Here is a 6,692-nt window from a genome sequence, read left to right on the forward strand (position 1 = left end):
ACAAGTTTAACAAAAAAAAAAAATCAAAAATAAAAACATAAAATAAATCTAATTCTGATTTCCGAGAGTGGATGAATCATCATGAAACTTCCAGTGACACTTCTTCCAATTCATCTGCCACTCCTTCCAGAACTCCTTCCACCAATCCTGCTTCTCCACAAACTTTAGGTGATAATAATCCATTCGTAATGGCTCGCAATGATGAAATCCAACCAAGAACTCTCAATGACTACCTCCATCCTACTCGCACTTCCACGCCTTCATGCATTATCTTCCCTCCTAATATGCCCACATTAGACTTTAAACCTGGCATGATTCAACTCTTGCCCACATTTCATGGAATAGAAAATGAAAGCCCATACGTGCATATTAGAGAATTCGAGGAGGTAGTAGCCACGTTTTATAAACGAGCCAAAAATGTCGATTTTGTGTGACTGAAGTTCTCCCCTTTCTCCTTGAAGGACAAAGCCAAAATCTGGTTATACTCTTTGAGACCTAGGTCTATTGGAACATGGGTGGAGATGACCAAATACTTCTTTCTGAAACACTTTCCCAGCCATAAGACCAACAGTCTAAAACGATAGATTTCCACATTTTCCAAAAGGACAATGAAACGTTCTATCAAGTCTGGGAAAGATTCAAAGATCTGTTAAATCAGTGCCCGCACCATGCTATGAGAACTGACGTTTGGTCAGTTATTTCTATGTAGGCTTCACGAGTCATGAGCGCCAGTTTGTAGAAATGCTATGCAATGGTGAATTCCTCTAAAAAGAGCCAGACGATGCTCTTGAATATCTCGAAGAAATCGCGAAAAAATCTTACACCTGGACTAGTCCAAGTGCTACTGATAGCACCAACTAACACAAACCATCTGGGATCTATCAACTTCAAGAAGAGGATAGTATTAAGGACCAACTCGAAGCTTTGAAAAAGTAGTTGAGGTCTTGATGACGAAAAATGGCCAAAAAATCGCACATGATTGCTCAAGCGGAACCGCAAGAACCTTGCTTTGTTTGTGGAGGGACGGAGCATTTAGCTAAGGACTGCTTAGCTTTTAATGAAATGAGGAAGGTTTATGAGGAGCAATACAATGCCTTAGGGGTATATAACAAGCCATTCTCCCATACGTACAACCTTGGCTGGAGATACCACCCAAATTTTAGTTGGAGAGATTCCAACCAAGCTCAATCGTCTGGAGCCCTATGGAGAAATGAGCAACAAGTTCAACCATCAAAGGTATATTCTGCACCTCAATACAATGCTCATGCACAACGAAATTCTCTCGAGAATACCCTTCATGCACTCATAGAGGAAAAATCCAAACTAAATCGCCAAATGATGAAAGAAATCAAGGAAATGAAATGTCAATTCTCAAAATTGACTGAATCCTTGGCCATTCTGAAAAAAGGCAAACTTCCTTCTCAACCAAATTCAATGTGCAAGGCCAACACATGGCCGAATCTTCAAATTCTAATGATCAAAATGTTAAGGAAGTAAATGCCATCATGACTAGAAGCGGTAAAACTTTGCAAGACCCACCCATAAAATCCAGCTCTCCCAGTTCTCCAAAAGTTATTCCCAAAAATCCGCCACTCAATGCCACTCCAAAAGTACCATTTCCCTAGGCTTTGAAATCTGTTGGGAAACTTCTTGATAACCGAGCTGAAATCCTTGAGCACTTGACACAAGAAAAGATTAATCTTCCTTTGCTTCATATCATAAAATAAGTGCCGACTTATGCCAAAATCATCAAGGATCTATGCATTGCAAAAAGGAAGTACCATGTCAAGAAGAATGCTTTCTTGACCGAGCAAGTGAGTGCGGTGATTGAACAGAAGACACTGCCGAAATACAAAGATCTTGGTTGTCCCACCATTTCTTGCCAAATTGGGACCCATGAAGTCATCCAAGCCTTACTTGATCTTGGCGTGAGTGTAAATCTCATGTCTTACTTTGTATACTCGCAACTCAGTCTTGGAGAAATGAAGCCAACATCTGTTGTGCTACAGCTTGCTGACCGCTCCACCAAAAAGCCTAGGGGTATTGTTGAGGATGTTTTAGTTCAAATTGAAAAATTCTATTACCCTGTGGATTTTCTTATTCTTGATACACAATCTGTGGTAAATATGGAGTCTAAAATTCCTATTATCCTCGGACGACCATTCATTGCTACTACAAATACTTTGATCAATTGTCGGAATGGTCTAATGAAGATATCGTTTGGAAACATGACTCTTGAAGTCAATTATCTTCCACATCGGGAAACAACCTTGAGAAGATGATGAATGATATCAAACATTCATGATTAACTCTTTAATTCCTAAGGAGGTTCACTTGTGAAGCAACTTCGATAATCTTGATGAACTCCTCCTTCTCTCTGACAACGAAAGTCCCAATTCTATTGAGTCTACTCTTGCAATATCAGATCACATAGACTCATGCAATAGAAGGACTCAGTTTTGACAAGCTCGCTTTGAAGAGCTACCTCGTGAGAGGGCACAACTGAAAACTTCAGCCGAAGAGGTTCCAATTGCTCAATTGACCCAACTTCCCGAGGGTTTGAAAAATGTCTTCTTGGGAGATGGTAAAATCTGTCCAGTTATCATCTTGTCCAACCTTCAAAATTCTCAAGAATTGCAGTTACTCGAGCTACTGCGAACGCATAAATCTGCGATAGGTTGGACGCTTGCTGATATCAAAGGTACTAGTCCTTTAATTTGCTCCCATCGAATCAATCTGGAGGACGAGGCTATCCCTCAAAGAGACCCTCAAAGCCGACTGAACCCCACAATGAAAGAAGTTGTAAAAAAATGAAGTTTTCAAATTGCTAGACGCTAGTATTATTTACCCAGTAGTTGATAGCAAATAGGTTAGTCCAACTCAAGTCGTGCCTAAGAAATCTGGTGTCACCATGATCCAGAATGAAAAAGGGGTCCTTGTCCCCACAAAAATTGTGACAGAGTGGCACATGTGCATTGATTATAGAAAATTAAATGCCGCCTCCCGCAAAGAACATTTTCCACTCCCATTCATTGATCAAATCCTTGAACGTGTAGCTGGTCATCCATTCCATTGATTTCTTGATGGCTATTCTGGCTATTATCAAATTGAGATTGCATTAGAGGATCAACATAAGACCACTTTCACTTGTCCCTTTGGCACTTTTGCTTTCCAGCATATGCCATTTGACTTGTGTAATGCACCAGATACTTTCCAAAGATGCATGATGAACATCTTTAGTGACATGATTGAAAAATCATTGGAAGTATTGATGGATGACCTAACTGTTTTTGGAAACTCCTTTGACACATGTCTTCTTCATCTTGAAGTAGTTTTAAAACAATGTATTGAGAAAGGACTTGTGCTCAATTGGGAGAAATGTCATTTCATGGTGTCTTCTGGCATAGTCTTAGGCCACATTGTTTCTGAAAGAGGAATTGAGGTTGATCAATCCAAAGTCGACCTCCTGCCTACTCCTAAGACTGTCAAAGACGTTAGGTCATTCCTTGGTCATGCTGGTTTCTATAGGAGGTTCATACAAAAATTTTCAATGATTGCTCATCCGCTAAGCAACCTCCTAGTAAAAGATGTCACTTTTGAATGGACACCTAAGTGTGAGAAATCATTCCGAATGCTTGTCAATTCCCTCACTTCCATTCCCATAATTTAGTCACCCGATTGGAGTCTTCCATTCGAGATCATGCATGACACAAGTAACTTTGTTGTGGGAGCTGTGCTAGGACAACGGAGGGAGGGGAAACCCTTTGTTGTCTATTATGCAAGCCGAGCTCTCAATAGTGCTCAAATGAACTATTCCTCTACTGAAAAGAGTTGCTTGCCATTGTCTTTACTCTCTATTGCTAATTTATCGTGGTATGCTCACATTGTGAACTACTTAGTAATAGGTAAACTCCCATCTGAATGGAGTTCACAAGACAAACGCAAATTTCTAGTCGAGGTGCACAACTTCTTTTGGGATGACCTATATTTATTCAAGTACTGCCCCAACCAAATCATGCAAAGATGCATCCACGATGATGAGGTGTCTAGTGTGCTGAATATTTGCCAAAATGATGCTTGTGGTTGTCACTTTTCTGTGAAGAAAACCGCTGCAAAAATCTTACAATGCGGTCTTTACTGACCCACTTTGTTCAAAGACACCAATGATTTCTGTCGTTCTTGTATAAGGTGCCAAAAGTTAGGTTCCTTATCCCGTCGGCACATGATGCCCTTGAACCCAATTCTTGTTATCGAAATATTTGATTGTTGGGGGATAAACTTTATGGGACCATTTCCACCTTCTTTTGGCTACCTTTACATTCTTCTCGCCGTGGATTATGTTTCCAAATGGGTTGAGACTGTACCATGTCGAATCAATGATAACACTACAGTTGTCAAATTCTTGAAAGAAAATTTGTTATCAAGGTTCGGTACTCCTCGCGCTATCATCAGTGATCAAGGCACTCATTTTTGCAACAGATCCTTTGAGGCTCTTATGCGCAAGTATGGTGTACTTCATAAGTTTGCAAATGCCTATCATCCACAGACTAATGGTCAAGCTGAGTTAGCCAATAAGGAGATAAAACACATTCTGGAAAAGATGGTAAATCCTGACCGCAAAGATTGGTCCACACGTCTTCTCGACGCTCTTTGGGCATACCGCACTTCTTTCAAATCCCCTCTTGGGATGTCTCCCTATCGACTTGTCTTTGGAAAAGCTTGTCATTTACCTGTCGAGCTCAAGCATAAAGCTTATTGGGCTATCAATGCCCTAAACTTTGATCTGAATGTCGTGGGTATCGATCACAAACTCCAATTATCCGAAATTGAGGAGTTGAAAAACGATGCATATGACAATTCCAGGATTTATAAAGCGAAATTGAAAATCGCTCAAGATAAACAAATCCTGCGAAAACACCTTGAATGAAATCATAAAGTGCATCTGTATGATTCTCACTTGCACTTGCACCCCGGTAAATTGTGATTGCGATGGACTGGTCCATTTGTAGTGAAGCAAGTATTTCCCAACGGTTCTATTGAGGTCGAGGACCCAACCGATGGGAGAATTTTTCGAGTAAATGGCCAAAGACTGAAGCATCACTACAAGAAAAAACAATATTCATAACACTTAAAAACTGCTAACCGGGACTATTGATAACGCTTCTGAAAATGCTAACATAGCCCCTGCTATTAAAAGTCCAGTCTTTTCTATAACAGTATTTGAATGTTATGTTCGGTGTTATCTTAAACTATTCAATAACACATTTTTATTTGCTATAATATTCAAATAATAACATTTAGATAGAGTTTTTGGTTATAAATTTGAAGTTTAATCTTATACTTTTTTCATAACACTTTTCAACTGTTACATTTGATTATTTTGATAACATTTTTAGTTTGTTATATTATATAAACCATAACGATTTTTTACGCTTATAATATGTTTTTAAATCATAACATATAGTAATAAAATTTTGTTACTTTAGTGTGGATAATATATTTTAAATTATTTTTTGATAAGTATACTTATAGGGTTTTTTTTAATTAAAAGATTTTCATTATCGTATTTTGATAAACAAAATCAAAATTAATCCTAAAATGCAATTCTTAATAGATTGATAAACCATAAGTATTACATTAAACAATAACTAATTCAAACCATGAATACGTCTACTTCATGAGATCTTAGTTCTAACATAAGTTTGAAAGCTTAACATAATAAAGTTTTATAATCTTGAACATTTTTTACTTCAAACTATAGTTTGGATGATGCTATTGTTGTTGTTGCTGTTGCTGATGTTGTAGCTGTTCTTCAACTTGTTGTGCTTGACTGTGAACCCCAGATGGTGTACTAGTCCTTCGGGGGAACTTGTTCAAACTCTCTGAAAAATAAATAGAGAAAGATAAGCAGCAAATATAAAACTGCATGCTAACAAGAATGAAACTATTCTCATAAGAAATATAATCCAATAACTGAATGAACTTGGTTGGCTCAAGTTGTTAAAAGACATTGAGAGAATACAATATCATGTCAATGTTTTGTGAGGGAAGCCTGCATGAATTTTTATTGTTTATTTATTATTAAATTATGTGGAGGAGAGTCACTCATGTTAGACAGCTAATAAATTATTCGGTTGATCCTTTGTTGGAGTATAAAGATTGACCTTTCTCCCATGAAAAAAATTGATGAGTTGGCCACTAGTGCAACTTCACTTGCAAACTAACATTAACATTTGTGTAACAGAGTTGGCCATAGCAGTTATCTAAAACTTATCAATGCACCACAGATAAATTTCACGAGGACATTTTCTTACTCAAATTCCCAAGATATTTAACTTTCATACAAATCCCTGGACAGTATTTTATTTCTTTTTAAAAAAAGGGAAATGTGACATGCTAATGGCAGACATTAAAAGAGAATCAAATAACTCAAATATCAACTGCAAAGTAAATTTTACATTGTGACATGGACACATAGACTTGAAATTAATACTTAATAAATCAGATTTTTTTAATGAAAAAACTATAATAAAACTTTTGGCAAGACGTCTTATGGTTCAAAATACCATTATCAAACAACAATCAAAATACCATACTCAGAAATAAGTCAAAGATGAACCACGACACCAGAGACCAATAACATAACAGAAAACAAGGCTCTCCCAAAACAGAAACAACTTTATACAATTAAA

The 6,692-nt window shown here is 37.5% G+C and overlaps 1 non-coding gene across 1 annotated transcript; it reads right to left on the bottom strand.

Annotated features, from left to right (window-relative positions):
• Positions 1–567: 567 nt before the first annotated feature.
• Positions 568–675, bottom strand: LOC133820166 (small nucleolar RNA R71). The gene has a single exon (XR_009886595.1). It is a non-coding gene; the product is annotated as a small nucleolar RNA R71 (small nucleolar RNA).
• Positions 676–6,692: the final 6,017 nt, after the last annotated feature.

Source organism: Humulus lupulus, chromosome 2 (genome assembly GCF_963169125.1).
Source record: "Humulus lupulus chromosome 2, drHumLupu1.1, whole genome shotgun sequence".
NCBI classification, from domain to species: Eukaryota; Viridiplantae; Streptophyta; class Magnoliopsida; order Rosales; family Cannabaceae; genus Humulus; species Humulus lupulus.